A 22,414-nucleotide genomic window follows, 5' to 3' on the forward strand; every position below is an offset into this window, starting at 1 on the left:
AATAAAATATTTTTTAAAAAATTGTGAAATACATAATCTTATAAGAGAGTTTACTATAAAACGTTTGGTTTGAAAATACAATAATAAAATAAATAACCACCACTCACCATAAGAAAATAATTACCAATATCTTTGAAGCCCTGATATGCTTCACCTTTATCTCAACCCCCTCCTTTCTTCCTACAGGGAACCATTATCTCGAATTTTACGTTAATCAGTGTTTTGTTTCACCACTTGTGTTGGTTTCCTTATACTTCCGTTGATGTCAGCAGATTGAATTTCACATTCTGAATTAGCCATTATATATGTGACCTTGGGCCAGTTACTTTATGTCCACTGAACCTGTTCTTATTTTTTTAAAGTAAACTCAACCTGCAATGTGGGGCTGGAACTCAAGACCCTATTATAGAGTCACATGTTCTACCTGCTGAGCCAGCCAGGTGCCTCTGTTTTCTCATTTTTAAAATGATTTACTGTCTCAGTTAATGAAGCATCTGGTTCTTTACTTATTTATTTATTTATTTTTTGAGCATCTGACTCTTGATCTCAGGGTCATGAATTTAAGCCCCACGTTGGGCGTGGAGACTACTTTAAAAAAATAAAATAAATTATTTACTTCATAGAGGTTGTATATAATTAAAGTAGATATGTGACTGGTAGTAAACAGATTCTCAATAAAGGGAGTTTAGGCCCCACCTTTCAGAAGCTCCATCTTTGTATTTTAAAGATTCATTTCCTAATTTGGTCTTTTTTTTTTTTTTAAGATTTTATTTATTTATTTGACAGAGAGGGACAACGAGAGAGGGAACACAAGCAGTGGGAGTGGGAGAGGGAGAAGCAGGCTTCCCGCTGAGCAGAGAGCCTGACGTGGGGCTCCATCCCAGGACCCTGGGATCATGACCTGAGTCGAAGGCAGATGCTCAACAGACTGAGCCACCCAGGTGCCCCTGTTATTTGGTCTTATATCCTGGGTGATCTCAGCCACTCTTGCTGCAAGGACTGTTTGTTGGTTTTATGCTGCTGATTCCTAGATCCCTCTCTGTAGATGACTATGCTCTGTACATGTGTAATTGCTCTCTATGCATTTGTACCTTAGGGTTTCTTCAACAGTTAAAACTCAGCATAATAAAATTGAATTTATCACTTTTTCAAACAAAGCAGAGAAAACAGCTAATGAAAAGAAAGACATTAAATTAAAATAACCTTGATATGTTTGAGGGAAATAAATACAGACCATGTGGCTGAAGAGTAACAGGATATGAGGTGAGGTCCCAAGAGGTGGCCTGGGGCCCAGTCATTTTTGGTTTTATAAGTATTCTTAGGTACCCATCCTCAAACCTTGGGGTGTCTGCTTCCTTACCTCTTATATAGTCGTGAAGAAAGTCCTGCTGTTTGAGTATGCTGATTATCTCTCAAATCTGCCTCCTTTGTCTAGATTCGTTGTGGTAGACTAGATTCTTTTTTTTTTCTTTAAGATTTTATGAGAGAGAGAGAGAGAGAACTTAGAGCACGAGTTGGGGGGCAGAGGGAGAGGGAGAAGCTGACTCCCTGCTGAGCAGGGAGCCCCACACGGGGCTCAGTCCCAGGACCCTGGGATTATGACCTGAGCCGAAGGCAGACACTTAACTGAGCCACGCAGGTGTTCTGTGGTAGACCAGATTCTTAATCATCGTGTGCATAGACTATGACTATTACAGTAGCTCCCTGACTCTCATCTGTGATGCAGATCTCTTTTCTAGGACTAGTTACTGTTGTAATAGTTCTTTTTATTTAACAAATTCAGTGATATTGCTGCCTTGTTCAACATCTCTTGGGGTTGCTTTCAAGGTAAAATCCTTACTTATTTTTACACATCTTTTTAGTCTGGCCCCAATCTAATTCTGTGGCTTCACTCCTCACCTGCCACTCTGCTCTGCCATTCCTGACCTGTTTCAGGGCTCAGCAGATAAGACCTGCTTTTCCAAGTCTTCATGCTGCTGTTCCACTCGTGCCTACATATGGTGCCTCTCTCCTCATGTGGCTGACTCCCCTCATCCATCCACCCATGGCTGAACTGTTACCTGTGGAGGCTCTCTGGAAATCTTCTCCGAGGAAGAATTAATCCATTTCTGCTTTGCTTTTTGACGTGGTTTTCACACTCCTTATAACATTTTCTATATTCTCTTACAGTTGAGTTAGGTAAATTGTAAATCTCTTGAATATAGGAACCATGTCTTTTTCATCTTTATTTCTGTGATTCTAGTTGATGCTGAATAAAAAAGTTGATGAATCGCTACATTTTAAGTAATGTATGTCTTGAGGGTTTATTTCCTCCCAATTTGAGTGAAAAGCTTTGTGTTTAATGTTTTCCATTGATGATGCTACTAATTAGGATCCTCAGAGGAAAGGAAATCTAAAGTTTTGCTTTGTAGCCTTGCTATTTTTAGTAGGAGACAAGAACATAGACCACTGCATTCAAGGATGCTTCCAAGGGAAAACCTAGGGTATGTATTGGTAAGTCCAAAACAAGCATAAGCTGTTTGGACAGTGTGGTGATAACTACTTTCACCTCCAGGTCTACTGGAAAGACAAGTTTTTCTCCAAAATAGACCTGACCTAATTGAGTTGAAGCTTGCTAGCCTAATTAGCCTCCTGTTTTTGCTTGTCTTTGTTTTTGTATTGTCAGGAGCACTTGGCATATTGATTGGGGTGGAGGTAGAACCATGTGATTCCTAAAATGAGCTTTATCATAACCTGGGTGGGAAAGCTTTCAGAGAACTGTAACTTACTAGTGGGAATGGGAGAAGACGCCAAGTGTTGTGGTAAGACAGAAATTTCCACCGAGTTACTGGGAGCAGGAGGGCTTTTGGTGGGTGACTCAGCTGTTTTCTAAACCTGTCCCATGTGATTGAGTGTGCATGATGTCTGTTTATTCTCGGCAGAGTAAGTACTAGGGGAGTCACATTACACAGTAGGCATAATGTTTATTTAACCAGCTCTGTGATGATCTAAAAATAGCTTGTAGGGGATTTTTGTTTTCTCACTGCATTTAGCAGCATAAGATATAAAAATCATAATGGAGACCCATTGGTGAGGACTTTTCCTTATAGATAACTTTGAATAAATAGTTGGCCAATACTTTTTCAATTCTTTCAATTTAAAGATGAAGGCCTTGGTATAAAGATACATAAAAGGTTAGGAAAATAAGAAAGTCTTCTAATTATCCGGAAAATAATTCTGCACAATTACAATTTAGCTTGTATTCTGGATAGATAAGACATTTTGGGTGCTTCAGGTATTTATGTGCTAAAGTGTTACCTGGGAACTCTGTTTCCTTTTTGTGAGGTTATAGAAAATGTCTTTTTGAAGTGGAAATGTAGTGTGGTATATATTTGCTGGATTTTATGTTAATATTAAATTATGATAGTAATATTTTTACCTTGATTTTCTTGTTTTACTTACCCTGTACTCAAGAGTTGCACCATCATGTACTGTAATTGGGTCTTTCAGTGTGTCAAAATGTTGTTATTATAACCCTGTGTACTGCTTGGCTCTGAAAGAGAAAGCACTTGGAAGTCTCAATGTGTCTAATAATCATAATCTGTTCATTTGTCTGGGAAGCAGTGAGTCACTGTGACTTATTCTTTTTGACATCTGGTGTTCTTGCTGTTTGAGGTGCCGTTTATACAGCATATGAACTTGTGTCTCTGAGGTTATTTCCAAAGGGAAAGGGAAACTGGATTCATTAAGAAAACATGCCAGCATTCTATTTACAATAATGTTTAACTGAGTGGGAGTATTTGATAAGTCTGTTAGCCTGTAAAATTACATTACTTATGATGATTGATGCTCTATGTAAAGTGGGAAATACTTTTTCATGGTTGATGAAAAAATGACTTGTGCATTAAATAATTATTGCATGTATTTGCTTCATTCTTTGTTTCAAAAAATATTAAACATGGGAGGATTTAAGTTTTTATTTTCAATACTAGACTGTTAGAATATTCGCTGGGTTTTCTGTTTTGGCATCTTTTTACATGGTGCTGTCACTAGGAATTTAATATACCTGGAATGGTGTATTAGAATACAGACCTTCTAGGGGTGCCTGCGTGGCTCAGCCAGTTAAGCGTCTGCCTTCTGCTCAGGTCATGGTTCCAGGGTCCTGGGATCGAGCCCCACATTGGGATCCGTGCTCAACCGGGAGCCTGCTTCTCCCTCTCCCTCTGCCCGGCACTTGTGCGCTCTCTCTCAGTCTCTATCTCAAATAAAGAAATAAAATCTTAAAAAAAAAAAAAAAAAGAATTTACTGCATGTGAATGGAGCCTGACTTGAACACCATTTGAAGATAATTCCAACAATTTCACTGGCTATATGTGTGTGATCCCATACTTGCCCTCATCCTGATAGATACATAACAAGTTGGTCATTTCTCAGTGTTAAAATTATCTGGGTTTGAAACCTAAGGACCAGCCATGATGCTTGGACATGTTGCCAAGAACAAATAAGAAAATGATTTCACGCGGATTCAGCTGTTCCACAGGAGATAAATTCAGATTTATCGAAAGAGAAAGTAGTTCTCCAGTTCTTGTCATATTGGCAGTTGCGACAGATACTCCACTGAACCCTGATTGACACACACAATGTTTTCCTCTGCAATGGAGGATTATTTCTGTTTCCTCTAGTCAATTGCAGTGTTTCTTGATGTCCAGGAAAGGGGGGCTGTTTTTGTTTTCTAATAACACCTCACACTTGTGAGATAGGAAAATACGTATGTTGGTTGGGTCTGATTCTCCTTGTTACTCTCCTTTCTTGGAAATAAAAGATAAGAACATGGTTTTCCCATAGAGGGAAAGGCATTGTGTTTTGTGCACACTGCTAAGTGATTTTCGGATCTGTTAGATGGTTTAGTATAGCTAGCTATCATTGAGTTTCAAGTTGATGACCGTGCTGTAGCAAGTCGTCAGTAGTTTAGGCAGGTTTGCTTTACCAAGTACTGCTTAAAATGCAAGATGTTATAAGCAAGTATATGTAAGTATATATGTACAAATATGTGTGATTCTGACAACTAATTGATGAAGTTGAATAAATTTTGTTGAAATAAAGTTCTTTGTGATCAGACTTTGAGCTAGAGTAATGTTAGATACTTAAACAAAGGTTGATACTTAAAATAAAAATATATTGATACATAAAATTTTTTAATTGTGAGACTAACATGAAATTTATGATCTTAACTTTTTAAATGTACAGTTCAGTGGTATTAAGTAAGTACAGTGATATTTTCTGCCATCTCTCTCCAGAACCCTTTTTTATCTTGTAAAACTGAAATTCTGTATCCATTAATTAACTCCCCATTTGCTCCCTCACAGCTGCATCTGGCAACAGCTATTCCATTCTCTGTCTCTAGATTTGACTAGTAGTTAGATATTTCATAAGTGGAATCATACAGAGTTTTGTCTTTTTGTAACTGGCTTGTTTCACTTAGCATAATGAATGTCCTTAAGGTTCATTCATGTTGAATGTGTCAGAATTTCCTTACCTTTTGTGACTGAATAATACTCCTTTGTATGTATATACCACATTTTGTTTATCCATTCACCTGTTGATGGACATGTCATTCGCTTCCACCTTTTGGCTATTGTGAATAATGCTACTGTGAACCTAAGTTTAAAAATATTCCTTTGAGAACCTTGCTTTCAAATCTGAGTATATATCCAGAAAAGTAGAATTCCAGGACTATACAGTAATTCTGTTTTTCATTTTTTGAGGAACTGTCATATTGTTTTTCATAGTGGCTATACCATTTTACATTACCACCAAAAGTGCACAAGGGCTCCAGTATTCTGTACATCCTCACTAACAGGTGCTGTTTTGTGTTTTCTTTTTTTTTTTTTAGTAGTTATCCTAACGGGTTTGATTAGTTATATCACCATGGTTTTGATTTGTATTTCCTTAGTGGTTAGTGATGTTGAACATCTTTTCACGTGATTATTGGCTATTTGTGTACCTTCTTTGGAGAAATGTGTAGTCCAGTGTGTTTCCTATTTTTCGATATGATTGGGTTTTTTTGTTGTTCAATTATAGGATTTCTTTATATATTCTGTATCTTAACTCTTTATTAGATACATGCTTTCCAAATAATTTCTCCAATTTTGTGTTTCTTTTTCACTTGGTGGATTGTGTCCTTTAATTCCCAGAAGTTTTGTGTTTGTTTTTTTTTTAATTGAAGTATAGTTTACATGCAGTGTTATATTACTTTCAGGTGTATAGCATAGTGATTTGATGATTCTATACATAATGCAGAGCTCACCATGATAAGTGTAGTTACTATCTGTCACCATACAAAGTGTATGCATACAAAGGGAGTCCAGTGTGGGACTCGATCCCAGGATGTTGTTATCACGACCAAGCTGAAGGCAGACGATTAACCGACTGAGTCACCCGGCACCGCCCCCCCCAATATATTTTCTTATAATATTTTTATACTTTTAGCTCTTTGGTTTTGGTCTTTGATTCATTTCAAGTTCTTCTTTTTAAAAGATTTTATTTATTTATTTGACAGAGAGAGAGATAGCGAGAGCAGGAACACAAGCAGGGGTAGTGGGAGAGGGAGAATCAGACTTCCCACTGAGCAGGGAGCTCGATGCGGAGCTCGATCCCATGAGCTGAGCCAAAGGCAGAAGCCCAACGACTGAGCCACCCAGACGCCCCTCAAGTTCATTTTTATATATAGTGTAAGATAGGGGTCCAGCTTCATTCTTTTGCATGTGGTTATCCAGTTTTTTTTTAAACATCATTTGTTGAAAGACTATCGTTTCCCTTCCCCATTGAATAGTCTTGGCACCCTTGTTAAAAATCATTTGACCGTACAAATGAGGGTTTATTTCTGGACTATCTGTTCTCTTCCATTTGTTCTGTATGTCTGTCTTTATGCCGGTACCATATTGTTTTGATTTCTGTAGACTTAAAAGTTTTGAAATCAGGAAATATGAGACTTCCAACTTTGTTCTCTTTTCCAAGATTGTTTTAGCTATTTAGCGTCCCTTGAGATTCCTTATGAATTTTAGGATGGGTTTTTCTATAGCAGCAAAACATGTCGTTGGGATTTTGATAGGGATTGTGTTAAATCTGTAAAATTCTTTGGATAATATTGACTTCTTTACACTATGAAGTCTTCCAATCCATGAACATGGAATCTCTATTTGTGTTTTCTTTCATTTCATTCATTAGTGTTTTGTAGTTTTCAGTTTACAAGTGTTTAACGTCCTTGGTTAAGTTTAATTCTATGTATTTTGTTCTTTTTGATGCTATTGTGAATGAACTTGTTTTCTTAACTTCCTCTTAGATTGTTTATTGCTAAAGTATAGAAACACAGCTGATTTTAGTGTGTTCATTATGCTGCAACTTTGGTCAATTTGCTTAGTAGTTCTAACAGTGTTTTGTGGAATCTTTAGGGTTTTCTAGATCATGGTGTCTGTGAACAGAGATAATTTTGCTTATTCTTTTCTAATTTGGATGCTTGTATTTCTTTCTCTTGTCTGATTACTCTGGCTAGAATGTCCAGTACTATGTTAAATATTTGTGTTCAAAGTAGGCATGTTTGTTGTATTCTTTTTTTTTTTTTTCTTGATATTAGAGAAAAAGCTTTTGGTCTTTCACCATTGAGTATGATGCCAAATGTGGGCTTTTCATGTATGGCCTTTATTATATTGGGGTACTTGCCTTCTATTTCTTGTTTGTTGGGTGGTTTTTTTTTTTTTAATTCTTATGTTAATCCCCATACATTACATCATTAGTTTTAGATGAAGTGTTCCATGATTCATTGTTTGTGCACAACACCCAGTGCTCCATGCAGAATGTGCCCTCCTCAATACCCACCACCAGGCTAACCCATCCTCCCACCCCCCTCCCCTCTAGAACCCTGTTTGTTTTTCAGAGTCCATCGTCTCTCATGGTTCGTCTACCCCTCCGATTTCCCCCGCTTCATTCTTCCCCTCCCGCTACCTTCTTCTTCTTCTTCTTCTTTTTTTTTTTTGTTGGGTGTTTTTATCATGAAAGTGTATTGATGTTTGTCAAGTGATTTGCCTGCATCTGTTGAAATGGTCATGTACTCCCCCACCCCTTCTTTCTGTTAATGTGGTGCAATATATTGATTGGTTTTTTAAGTTGAACCATCTTTGCATTCCAGGAATAAATCCCAGTTGGTCATGGTGTATACTTCCTTTAATGTGCTATTGAATTCTGTTTGCTAATATTCTGTTGAGGATTTTTGCATCAGTATTCATTGGAGATATTGGTCTGTACTTTTCATTTCTTATATATCTGTTTTTAATTAGGCTCCACGCCCAGCTGACTGAGCCACCTAGGCACCTCCCAAACCAATCTTTTGTTTGAAGAATTAAATCTGTTTATATTTAAAGTAATTGTTGTCAGGAAAGGATTCACTGTTGCCATTTTGTTATTTTCTTTTGTTTTTGTTTTTAAGGTTAGATTTTTAAGTTATCTCTACACCCAACATGGGACTTGAACCCTGAAATCAAGAGTTGCATGCTCCACCGACTGAGCCAGCCAGGCACTCCATTTTTTAATTTATTTTATGACTTAAACTCTCTCTCTCTTTTTTTTTTAATCATTTCCCCCCTTACTGTCCTCCTTTGTACTTAGTTGAGTTTATGTAGTGGCATGTTTTGAATCACTTCTCATTTCCTTCTTGTGTATATTCTATAGATGTTTTGTTTCTGATTACCATGGGGGATTACATGTAACATCTTAAAGTTACAGCCATCTATTTTAAACTGATAACAATTTAACTTAAAAATAACTTACAAAGGGCGCCTGGGTGGCTCAGATGGTTAAGTGTCTGCCTTCGGCTCAGGTCATGATCCCAGGGTCCTGGGATCAAGCCCCACATCGGGCTCCCTACTCGGCGGGAAGCCTGCTTCTCCCTCTCCCACTCCCCCTGCTTGTGTTCCCTCTCTCGCTGTCTCTCTCTGTGTCAAATAAATAAATAAAATCTTTAAAAAAAGTAATAACTTACAAATGCTCTACTTCTTTTCACCTCTTCCTCCTCCCTCTTTTATGTTCTGGTGTCACAGATTATATCTTTCTGTATTTATATACAGTGACATAGATTTATAATTAGTTTTATGCTTTTGTTTTTTAAATCTTGTAAAATAAAAAGAGTTATGAGCCAGAAGTACAATAATACAGGTTTTTATATTTGCCCATGAATTTTACTTTACTGGAGAACCTTATATTTTTCTGTGGCTTCCAGTTACTGCCTCGTATTTCTTTTGTTTCCACTTTCAGAACAAGTCTTGTGGTAATGAACTCTCTCACCTTTTGTTTATCTGGAATTTTCTCCCTTATTTTTGAAGGACATTCTTGAGGAACATAGAAGTCTCATTTGACAGGTTTTTTTCTTTCAATTGTTTGATTAGCATGTGTCTCACCTGGAGTTTATTGAACTTCCTGTATTTGTGTGTCCTTGTCTTTCTTTGAATTTAGGCTATTTTCAGCCATTATTTTTTCAGATTAGGTCTCTGCCCCTTTCTTTTCTCTTTTCTCCCATAATGCATATATTGATTTTTTTTCAATGAGGTCCCTTATGTTCTTTAGGCTCTGTTCACTTTTTGCCTTCTACTCTTCCTCCTCACCTTCCTCCTCCTCTCTCTCCCCACTTCTCACACTTGGTAATTTCAAGGGTCCTCTGTTCAAGGTCACTGATTCTTTCTTCTGTCTATTAAAGTGTGCTTTGGACCCCTCTAGTGAATTTTAAAAATTGAGTTATTGAGTTTTTCTACTCCAGAATTTCTGCTTGATTCTTTTTTACAATTTTTTGATACTCTGATTTGTGCTCTTTTAAAATTTTATTTATTTATTTATTTATTTATTTATTTATTTATTTATTTATGTTCTCTTTTTTTTTAATACTCTTTTTTATGCTCTGATTTTGTTTCATATGTTGTTTTCCTAGGTCTCTGTTTTCCTTTATTTTATTGAGCATATCCAGGACTGTTGTTTTGAAGTCTTTGTCAAGTAACTCCAAAGTCTCTGTTCCTTTAAGGTTGGTTTCTAGAGATTTACATTGTTCTTTGAATGGGCAGTATTTCCCTGTTTATTTGTGTGCCTTGTAATTGAGCATTTGAAAAACATCCACACCTCCTAGTATTTGGGGCCTGGCTGATTACAGGGGAAGACCATCACTCATCAGTCCAGTGTGAAGGCATAAAGGTCTTTTCAGGCATTTTCTGTTCATGTATCTTCCCTGGGCCTGAGTTTGTGGTTTCCCTCCAATTCCACTATATCCATGGCTACTTTTAAATCTCTCAGTTTCCTGAAAAGTCTTACCCCTGCTTCTTCTCAAGTCCTTAAATGTTCTGTTGTATTCTGCTTCTCTTGCACCAGATGCCTGCAGGTCTAAAGTCTCCCTGCAGTTCTCAGGGAGTTCAGCAGGTGCCACTGCTTTCTGTGGGACTTCAAGCTGATATACAAACTATGCCACTGTTCTCATCAGTGCTCTGAGTATGGTGAAATAGAAACCAGTCTCTTAGGCAGCCCCTATGTGAGCCAAGTCAGAATGTTGCAAACAAGTTCCATTTTTTCTCTTCTGTCTCAAGGGAGAAACTGGGAATTGGGTGGCTTCCTCCAGACTGTGCCATGCCAGGGAGAGGTTTGGGCAGGGGCAGGCAAAAACACCACTACATTTCCCATCCTTTTGAGTGTTGGTTGTATAGAGCTCAGGAAGACAGTTGAAGGTGCCCAGAAACAGTGTGGATGGAAAATTATTTTAGGATCAAAGTAAAACACAGGACCTGTGTAAATATGGGAGAGTGAAAACAACTGTTCCATAGCCATGAGGAATGGCACATATGTTTTTTTGTTTTTTTAAGGATAAACTTAAGGATAGAGAAATAAAGTAAGTGTTTAATATTTTCAGAGCAAGAGGAGGGTCACTTTTAACTTTCGTATTAATCTAGGTCAATGTTTCCAAATGTTTTGATTGAGGACCTCTTTATACTCTTAAATAACTCTGGGGGACTCAGTATTTTTTTCATGTTATATCTATTAGTATTTGCTATATTAGGAGTTAAAACTGAGGAATTTAAAAATATTTTAAAGTAAAAATAAAGTTCATTTTTTGTACACATCAATAATATATTTTTATGCAAAAATATTTTCCAAAACAAAAATATTGATGAGAAGAGTTGTACTCTTTACAGTTTTGCAATAATAGAAGGTAGGTGGAATCTCATCTCTTTCTGCACTCTAATTGTTGCACTATATTATTTCAGCTGAAGTATATGAAGAAAATAGAGGCTTACACAGGTGTGTAGTTAGGAAAGGGAGACATATTTTGTACAGTCCTTTTCAGAAACTTGTGGTAATTCTTTGAAATTATGTCAAATTCAGTAAGTGGTAATTTCTTAAATGTTATCTGCATTCTGGAATCTGAATCTGTATCAGTGAACTGTTGGTACTCTGTTATGTTAAAATCTACTGGTGTGTCTTGCATTTGAATTAATTATTAATATGGTTTGTAACATCACACATTGGTCTTTCAAAATACACTGCTTCACTGAGTTATACAAAACTTTTTTTTTTTTTTTTTAAGATTTTATTTAGTTATTTGAGAGAGAGCACAAGAGGGGGGAGCGGGAGAGGGAGAAGCAGACTCCCTGCTGAGCAGGGAGCCCGATGCAGGACTCCATCCCGGGACTCCAGGATCATGACCTGAGCCGAAGACAGTCGCTTAACCAACTGAGCCACCCAGGCGCCCTATACAAAACTTTTTTAAAAAAATTTTTTATTTTTATATATTTGAGAGAGCAAGCACAAGTAGGGGGAGGGACAGAGGGAGAGTGACAGACTCCCCGCTGAGCAGACTCTCTGCTGATCCCCTGTGGGGCTCAATCTCAGTACCCCAAGATCATGACCTGAGGCAAAGTCAGACGCTTAACTGACTGAGCCACCCAGACGCCCTATACACTTTTTATTACACAGTATAAAAAATCACATTCTCATCAGAAAAGTCTAAATATTGGGGAGATTGCCAAGCTCATAGTGACAGATACATATTTTCAACAGTCTAATTTTATTTGAAAGCTTTAATTTTATTATTGGTAACAAATACTGTTCATTTTCCTTGACCTGACAGGCTCGTTTTGTTCATTTTTACTAAAATGTCTGCCATGTACCAAAGTCTTCATAAGCATAGTATGTCTGTTATTTATTCTTTCAAATAAAATGGTGTTGTATGAAAAGAGCATGTAGTTCGGCTTGTAACTCAAGGAGTAGCATAAATGCTATTTCTTAGTACAGACATCTTACTCCAGTATGCTTCGGAAATGCTCTATTTATCTTCTCTTACTTGGTCACACCAGTATTAAAAAAGACATGTGCTAAAGCTTCCTTACTATATGGTTCCAGTTTTGTAATGTTTTATATGTGACCACATCACAAAGATGAGGATAGACTTGTGGTTGCCATGGGTTAGATTCATGAGAGGTGGAGGGAAGAAGGAAAGAAGGTGACTGTGGCTATGATAGGGTGGTCTGAGGGATCCTTGTGAAGAACCTGTTCTGTATTCTGTCTGTAGTAGTGGTGACACAAATTGATATATGTGATAAAATTGCCTATAACTAAATACAGAAATGTGTATGCACATAAAGCTAGTGAATTATGAATAAGGCTGATGCGTTGAATCAGTGTCACTTTTCTAGGCTTGTTGTACTGTGGTTATATGTTACCATTAGTTCAAACAAGATGAAGAGCATCTGTATGGAAACTCTTATTTTTTTTCAAACTCCATGTGAATTTATAATTACTCAAAAAGTAATAACTTTGGGGGCATCTGGGTGGCTCAGTCATTAAGCGTCTGACTTCAGCTCAGGTCATGGTCCCAAGGTCCTGGGGTCGAGCCCCACATCAGGCTCCCTGCTCCGCGGGAAGCCTGCTTCTCCCTCTCCCTCTCCCCCTGTTTGTGTTCTGTCCCTCGCTGTGTGTCTCTCTGTCAAATAAATAAATAAAATCTTAAAAAAAAAAGTAGTAACTTTTACTTTCACATAAATGGCATTTTTTTTTTAAGATTTTTTTTTTTTTTTTAAAGATTTTATTTATTTGCGAGAGAGAATGAGAGACAGAGAGCACGAGAGGGAGGAGGGTCAGAGGGAGAAGCAGACTCCCCGCTGAGCAGGGAGCCCGACGCGGGACTCGATCCCGGGACTCCAGGATCATGACCTGAGCCGAAGGCAGTCGCCTAACCGACTGAGCCACCCAGGCGCCCTTTTTTTTAAGATTTTATTTATTCACTTGAGACACAGAGATACAGAGAGAGAGAGAAAGCATGAGCAGGAAGAGAGGGAGAGGGAGAAGCAGGCTCCCCGCTGAGCCAGGAGCCCGATGCGGGACTCGATCCCAGGACCCTGGGATCATGACCTGAGCTGAAGGCAGACGTCCAACCATCTGAGCCACCCAGGCGCCCCCATAAATGGCATTCTTAAGTCTCTCTTTTTTTTTTTTTAGTATATAGAGTGTAGAAGTGAAGGATACCAGTAGTTTTACCCACCTTGCTTTTCTGTCATTAGTGCAGGTCTCAACACAGGCTAATAATAGCTTAGCATTAATATTTTGAAAACTTGGGGGGCACCTGGGTGGCTCAGTCGTTAAGCTTCTGCCTTTGGCTTAGGTCACAATCCCAGGGTCCTGGGATTGAGCCCCGCATCAGGTTCCCTGCTCATCGGGAAGCCTGTTTCTCCCTCTCCCACTTCCCCTGCTTGTGTTCCCTCTCTTGCTATCTCTCTGTCAAATAAATAAATAAAATCTTAAAAAAAAAACTTTTTTTTTTTTTTTTTTTTTTACCTGGCAGACAATTAGAGGTATCAGGGATGCCCAGACATAATGCAGTCCATACTTTGAGAATCAGTGGCATAAAGCCTTTATTTAGCTGAGGAAAACAAGTAATATACCTAAGACTGTGTATGGGCCTCTGCATCTCTTTCCAGTGTTTTATACTGTACTCTTGTTTATTGGATATTATTGTACTTCTGTGAAAACACAGAAATGGATGTTTGTAATGATATAAATGACAGACATGAGAAGAGTAAAACTTTCGAATTAACAGCTTTCTATACCTATGCTGCACAGTATGGTAGCAACTAGTCCTATTTGGCTATTTAAAATCAAAATCTAAGAGATTAAATGTATATAAATAAAATTTAAGTGGAATTAGTAGTTATGGAGTTCAGTTTTGAATGATGAAAAAATTCTATGGATCTTTTGCACAATGTGCATATAGTTATTAACACTACTGTCCAATTAAAAATGGTTGAGCTGTAAATTGTATTATGTTTTCTACCACAACAAAATATTTTAATTTTTTTTAAAGATTTGTTTATTCATGAGAGAGAGAGAGCGTGCGCGTGAGTGCGCAAGTACAAATGGGAGGGGCAGAGGAAGAGGGAGAGGGAGAGAGAATCTTAAATGCTATTAGTAACTTCTGTGTATATGTGTGCTTATTTCAACATTCTCTCTCAATACCATTCATTCCATATCATTACATGTTCCTCTGTATCTTTTTTTTTTTTTTAAGATTTTTTTTTTTTTTAATTTGAGACAGAGAGAACGAGAGAGAGAGCACATGAGAGGGGGGAGGGTCAGAGGGAGAAGCAGGTTCCTTGCTGAGCAGGGAGCCCGATGCGGGACTCGATCCAGGGACTCCAGGATCATGACCTGAGCCAAAGGCAGTCGCTTAACCAACTGAACCACCCAGGCGCCCCCTCTGTATCTTTTTTAATGACTGAAAGATCATACTGTATGGCTGAGTAAATCATTTTTACGTCTATATCTATCTTTTATTGGTTAAGTTGTGAAGTTCTTAAAAGACCTGCAACCATAAATCTTCAGCCTCGTTTATGTACCTAGCCCACAGCTATATATAGTGTCTTCTTTGTGTTAGATTTCAGTAAATACTGTTGATTTAATTTTAATTGTGATTTATGAGATTTATGAGACATTTATGTTCCAAGAATATTTAGAACTTTGCAAAATACAGAATCCCTACTGTGTTTTCTGGCTGACTTTTTTTTTTCTATCATGTGAAGAGGAAGCTGAAGGATAGAGGTTATTTTCATGTCCTTAGTATTAAAGTAATCAATTCTTTTGATCCTTGAATAAGGAAAAACATGTAATACAGAATTGTATAAAATAGAACCGTAAGTTGTATCCTATACTGTCCTTCCGATTCCCGTTCCTCTGAAGTAGCTGATGCTGTTTGCTTAGTAAATGTAAGTTTGCTCAGGAAGACATCTTATCTAAATTTATGCATTTATGGATATATTAGTTTTATGTATCAAAAATCTACACAAGTAAGGTGCATTTATATTCTCTCATTGACTGACTTTAGTGTATTTTCACCTCTTCCCTAGAAAAACATGGAAATTTAGCATGCCTCCCCTTTATTTGGCCTTATGAATATATCTGTTCCTTGAAATGGATTTGTGTGTCAAATAGATAAGCTTATTTAAAATGTCAGAATATGAAAACACTAATTCAAAAGGATATATGCAGCATTATTTACAATAGCCAAATTATGGAAGCAGCCCAAGTGTCCACTGATAAATTAATGGATAATGAAGATGTGGTGTGAATTGTTGAATCACTATATTGTACACTTGAAACTAATGTAACACTATTGTTAACTTTATTGGAATAAAAATTTTAAAAAATGAAAGATGGTAGGTATTATCTAATAGCTCTTTGGAAAATTGTGGGAACTTAATCTTTTTTTTTTTTTTTAAGGTTTATTTATTTGAGAGAGAGAGAGCATGGGGAAGGGGAAAGGGAGAGGGAGAGAGAGAATCTCAAGCAGACTCTGTGCTGAGCCTGGAGCCCCACATGGGGCTTGATCCCATGACCCTGAGATCATGACTTGAGCCAAAACCAAGAGTTGGTCTCCCAACCAACTGCGCCGTAACTTCATTTTTCAATCAGATTTGCATGTTCATGCACACACATTCACAATATTGAATTTAGTCATTATGGTAGTATTTGTTTCAGATGAAGGAATTGTCTTAAACAGGATAATATTATTTTTAAATATATTATTTATTTATATGATAGAGAGAGACAGCACAAGCAGGAGGAGCAGGAGAGGGAGAAGCAGGCTCTCCTCTGAGCAGGGATCCCGACACAGGTCTCAATGCCAGGACCTTTGGGATCATGACCTGAGCCAAATGAAGAGCTTAACAGACTGAGCCACCCAGGCGCCCCTATAATTTTTTAAAATTTATTTATTTGTTGGAGAGAGAGAGAGCAGGGTGAGAGGCAGAGGGAGAGAGAGAATCTTCAGCAGACTCCTGCTGATCACAGAGCCCAACGCAGGGCTTGATCCCACGACCCTGAGATCATGACCTGAGCCAAAATCAAGAGTCAGACACTTAACTGCCTGAACCACTCAGGCGACCCCTGTTACAATTATTTTTTGTTGGCTTAAGTCCATTGTATTATATTGCAAAAATTGAAAATCCTTGTTGACTTTTTTCATATATTTATATTTTAAAAACCATCACATCTGGACCTAAGATGCTATGTTATGGTGTTCTGTCTTACAATGGAATTTACCCTCAGGTTTTTATCTTTAAATATCCAAATCACTGTTTCTTAAACAGTTATTATGGACTTAAAGGTTATGTCTGCAGCACAGAAATTGTTTTGGTTGACTTTTTTCTTTCTTTCTTTTTTTTTTTTACTGGTATTCTGTTAACAGTTTGTCAGTTAACACCATTTGGTAGTTTTTGTTGTTACTATTGCGTTCTTATTTCCCCAAGTTGATAAAAAGGTATCAGTGACTTAGGAAGGTTCATTGAAACATAAAAGTAATGATGAAAATGAGACTGCAAGTCTGTAACTCATGTAAACTTGGACAGTGAAGTGATTGGCAGTTTAAATAGAAATAATTAATGTATACGTCCTTGGAGAAGTAAATCTTTGTAATACCTGTGAAGGTCCAAAAAGAGAAAGTGCAAACAAAACCTGTGATGACTACTGACATGATAGTCTGTTGATCTGTCCCTAGTTCTCTATTCATTTGATATTATGAAATATGTTTATAGAATGTTCCTATTTAAATATTTGCAATATTTTCCAACAAAGTATAGTAGTATATTAAACAAGTTATTCCAGAATGACTTCATAAACTTGGTGAATCATGTCATTACATGTAGAGAAGAGAGAAAAAAACCTAGACGCATCGTTCACAGTTGCACTCTTTGTAGCATTGATAGGTACAATTTATATCATTCCAGATAAATTTCTAAAACCAGCCACAAAGAGTTGAATAATCCTCTGAGAGAAAGCTAAGTGAGCTCTTGGCAAAATTCCTTTATCTGTGCTTCTATTAAAACCCCATAATGGCACAATGGCATACGTTGTGAAAGTGGAATCACTTCTGTGTGTGGCTGTCATCAGATACTATGCTTTGTGTTTAGATGAAACTGCTTGTGTAGAATATGAATCTGCTCTTGGCATACGTATAATTTGAGTAGAACTACTTGATTATTTTTTGTCTGTTTAAAATAGTAATTCCAAGCTAAAGGAAAATCAATTCTTCTATTAGTATTCATTATAAGACCAATGATACAGTGCCAGTATTGACAGAGAACCAGCTATATGTGTTGCCAGGAATGGTGTATTACCTAATGATAGTACTTGTGCCTGAATGGTAATTCACATGCCGCTTTTTCAGTTAACTGTAGATGTGTTGCCTTATATGGCTCCAGTGTTGAAGATATTAGTGAAAATCTTGAATAAGGTCAAATATGGCCATTATGCATATTTTCAGCATCTATTCTGAAAACAAATTAGGCTGTTCTTCCTTTCTGTAGTACTCTAGCTATGGAAGGGCAAAATTTTCACATAACTTCTTGATAGAACATTTCTGTATTTTTTTTTATAAGTTGTACATCTCAGTGTTGTCTTTAGTATTTTGACAGTCAGAAGGTTTTGCTTCAGCCAACATCAGCTAAATGTTGAGAATAAAGTATCAAGATTTCCTAAAACCAGCGAGCCCTTACCACTGAGAATACGGCTTGCTTAACATTTGATCACTTTGTTTAAATTGATAAAGAATGAAATTGGTGCTGTATTTTACAGCTCTATCCAAATGTTGTCATCAAACTTGATGAAATACTTTTCAACTTAGGGTGCAGACAGAGTTGATAAGAAATCAACTCACCTCTCTTGGAGAGGAGGCAAGATGGTGGAGGAGTAGGGGGACCCCTTTTCAACTGGTCCTCTGAATTTAGCTGGATATCTATCAAACCATTTTGAACACCCACGAAATCAGTCTGAGATGTATGAATATATATCTGGATCTCTGAAAACAGAAAAGCGACTGCTTTTTGCAAGGTAGGACGTGTGGAGTCATGAATTGGTGGGAAGATATCAGAAGATAAACAGAAGGGGGAGGGAGCCTCCATAAATGGTGCCTGGAAAGTGATATAACACCAGAGCACAAAATCAGAACCTTAGAAATTTGCTCTAGTGAGAAACATCCCTCTCTGAAGGGGGCTCAGGAAATGAAAAGGCAGAATTTTAGGTAGGGCATTGTGGTCTCAGGTTATGAGGGACTACAGAGCAAAATGGATTCCTGAAATGGTAGAGTGCCCAAGCATTGGAGCCAGGAAGCAGGTTATGGTCAGCGAGCCCAGGAGGGGACTCTCAGCTCCAATTGCCATAAACCGGGAGCCAGGCCTGTTGATAACCACTCTTTCCTTGAACAGCCTGAAAAAATCTGGAACCTGAGTCCGCGACCGGGCAAAAACTTGCAGAATGGTAATGGCTGGGAAAAGGCTTTAGAGTGGAACCCAGACTGATTCTGGAGTTTTGAGTGTGCCCACGAGCCCATAGCCGCTTGCGGTTTTAGGATCACAAAGGGCACTGGTACTCCGCCCCTGATACTACCTCTGAGAGAGTTGCTGTGGGCACGCACCGCAGGAGACTGCAGTTTTTAGCGGCGCACGCAGAAGTGGAGATTGTTTGTCCTGGAGGGTCTATTAAAGAGGGCAGATTGAGATTTTTCTGCTCTGGGCCAGAGGTTTGGCTGTGGCCATTTTTGCTGTGATCGTCTGAAGAGGTGGGGAAAGCACCCAGGGAACAAAAGCCACACAGAAGACTGGTTTCCACTGAGCGCATCCTCCTGACGGGGTGGGGCACCTCCCCCGCCAGGCCTGGTTACCTGAGAAACAGTGTGGCAGGCCCCTCCCCCAGAAGACAGGCTGGAAGAACACGTGGATGACAATCCTATGGATCCTATAAGCCTGTAAAATCCCAACACCAAGGGAAAATTGTATATTGAGCTCCAGGTGTGGCCTCATGACTTATTTATTTTTCAGATATAATTCTCCTTTTCTTTTCTTTTATTCTTCCTTTTCTCATGCTTTTTCTCTGTTGTGTTTTTCTTTTTCCCTTTTTATTTCAACAGATGTCTGTTATTCAACTTATTTTTCATAGTTGCTTTTTAACTTGTATTTTTACACACCTGTATTTTTTATAGATTCAGTTTTACCTTTTTATATATACAAGTTTTACTTTCCTTGTAATTTTGGGACGTAGTGTCCTCTAACACACAGACCAAAATACACCCAGGAACAACTGAAACACCCTGCCTTGTCCACCCTGAGAGATTATAGTCCCCCTTACCCCCGCTTTTTAAAAATTTTTAAATTTTATTCTTGTGTTTCATTTTGGCTTTGTTTTTTCCATGGTGGCGTCTGACCACTCCAGATTTTGCTAGGGTGTATCTAGCTTGGGTCTGGTCGATATTTTATACTCTGTTCATTCATTCAACCATCCCTCGACAAAATGACTAGGAGGAGGAACTCTCAACAAAGAAAAGAACCAGAGACAATGTCCTCTGCCACAGAACTAAGGGATATGGATATAAGCAAGATGTCAGAGATGGAATTCAGGATAGCAATCATGAAGTCAACAGCCTGGCTTGAAAAAAGGATTAGTGACAATATAGAATCTCTAAGGGCAGAAATGAGATCTAATCAGGCCAAACTTAAAAATGCTATGAACAAGATGCAGTCTAAACTGGATACTCTTAACAGCCAGGGTAAATGAGGCAGAAGAGCGAATCAATGATCTAGAAAAAAACTGATAGGAAGGAAGCTGAGGAAAATAGGGATAGGCAGCTAATAGTCCATGAAAATAGATCAATGAAATGATGCCATGAGACGTTCCAATGTCAGAATTATTGGGATCCCTGAGGGGGTGGAGAGAGAGAGAAGACTAGAAGGTATATTTGAGCAAATGATAGCTGAGAACTCCCCTAATCTGGGGAAGGAAACAAGCATTTGTGTCCAAGAGGCAGAGACGACCCCTCCCAAAATCAAAAAAAAATAGATCAACATCCCAACATATAATAGTGAAACTTGCAAATCTTAGAGCCAAGGAAGCTACCCTGAGAGCAGCTGGGGGAAGAGATCTCTTACATATGGAAGGAGGAACATCAGAATAAAATCAGACCCGTCCACAAAAACCTGACAAGCCAGAAAGGGCTGGCAAGACATATTCAGGGCACTAAATGAAAAGAACATGCAGCCAAGAATACTTTACCCAGCAAGGCTGTCATTCACAATGGATAGAGAGAGAAAGAGGTTTCAGGACAGGGAGAAACTGAAAGAATATGTGACCACCAAGCCAGCCCTGCAAGAAAAATTAAGGAGGATTCTGTAAGCCAAGAGAAACCCATAAGTCACATAGACCAGAAAGAAACAGAAAATCTACAGAAACAGACTTTACAGGCCAATACAATGGCACTAAATTCATATCTTTCAATAGCTACACTGAGTGTAAATGGGCTGAATGCTCCCACACAGGGTTTCAGATTGGATAAAAAAGCAGGACCCATCCACATGCTGTCTACAAGAGACTGATTTTGAGCCTAAAGACACCTCCAGATTGAAAGTGAGGGGATGGACAACCATTTACCACACTAAATGGATTTCTAAAGAAAGCTGGGGTAGCAATCCTCATATCAGACAAATTAGATTTTAAACCAAAGACCATAGTAAAGAGATGTAGAGGGACACTATATCATACCTAAAGGGTCTATCCAACAAGAAAATCTAACAGTTGTAAAAATCTATGTCTTCAACATGGGAGCAGCGAATTATATAAACCAGTTAATAACCAAAATAAAGAAACATACTGATAATAATACATTCATAGTAGGAGACCTCAATACTGCACTCACAGCAATGGACAGATCATCTAAGCAGATCAACAAAGAAACAAGAGCTTTGAATGACACATTGGACCAGATGGACTTTGTAGATATATACAGAACATTCCATCCTAAAACAGCAGAATACTCATTCTTCTCCAGTGCACATGGAACTTTCTCCAGAATAGACCACATACTGGGTCACAAATCAGGTCTCAACTGGTACTAAAAGATTGAGATTATCCCCTGCATATTTTCAGACCACAATGCTGTGAAACTGGAACTCAGCCACAAGAAGAAATTTGGAAGGAACTCGAACACTTGGAAGTTAAAGAGCATCTGCTAAAGAATGATTGGGTCAACCAGGAAATTAACTTAAACAATTCATTGACACTAATGAGAATGAAAACACATCAGTCCAAAACCTATGGGATACTGCAAAGGCAGTCCTAAGAGGGAAATACATAACCATCCAAGCTTCTCTCAAAAAATTAGAAAAATCCTGGGGCGCCTGGGTGGCTTAGTCATTGAGCGTCTGCCTTCAGCTCGGGTCATGATCCCAGGGTTCTGGGATCAAGCACCGCATCGCTTCTCCTTTTCCCACTCCCCCTGCTTGTGTTCCCTCTCTCTCTGTGCCTCTCTTTGTCAAATAAATAAATAAAATCTTTAAAAAAAAATTTAGAAAAATCCCAAATGCACAAGCTAACCTTACACCTAAAGGACCTAGAGAAAGAACAGCAAATAAGGCCTAAACCAAGCAGGAGAAGAGAAACAATAAAGATTAGAGCAGAAATCAATGAAATAGAAACCAAAAAAACAGTAGAAGAGATCAACAAAACTAGAAGCTTGTTCTTTGAAAGAATTAATAAGATTGATAAACCTCTGGCCAGACTTATCCAAAAGAAAAGGGAAAGGACTCAAATTAATAAAATCATGAATGAAAGGAGAGAGATCATGACTAACACCAAGGAAATAGAAACAATTATTAGAAACTACTACCAGCAAAGGGCGCCTGGGTGGCTCAGTTGGTTAAGCGACTGCCTTCGGCTCAGGTCATGATCCTGGAGTCCCGGGATTGAGTCCCGCATCCAGCTCCCTGCTCGGCAGGGAGTCTGCTTCTCCCTCTGACCCTCCTCCCTCTCATGCTCTCTGTCTCTCATTCTCTCTGTCTCAAATAAATAAATAAAATCTTAAAAAAAAAAAAAAACC

At 38.2% G+C, this 22,414-nt stretch overlaps 1 protein-coding gene across 21 annotated transcripts in view; it reads left to right on the top strand.

Annotated features, from left to right (window-relative positions):
- The window catches only part of EIF4G3 (eukaryotic translation initiation factor 4 gamma 3), a 338,664-nt gene that overhangs the window by 149,958 nt on the left and 166,292 nt on the right, over nt 1-22,414 (top strand). The window contains exon 1 of one of the 21 annotated variants that reach the window (XM_054513095.2): nt 2,742-2,801. The exons of 17 other annotated variants lie outside the window; for them this stretch is intronic. The gene's annotated coding sequence lies outside the window, so the exon portion shown is untranslated. Of the gene's footprint in view, nt 1-2,741; nt 2,802-4,733; nt 5,008-22,414 lie in introns of those variants that run through there. 3 more of the 21 variants (XM_064589815.1, XM_064589817.1, XM_045898521.3) reach the window with 3 other exon arrangements.

This window comes from Mirounga angustirostris, unplaced genomic scaffold, assembly GCF_029215605.1.
Source record: "Mirounga angustirostris isolate CCGP_5_RB_7025 unplaced genomic scaffold, mMirAng1.0.hap1 SCAF_4, whole genome shotgun sequence".
Lineage (NCBI taxonomy): Eukaryota > Metazoa > Chordata > Mammalia > Carnivora > Phocidae > Mirounga > Mirounga angustirostris.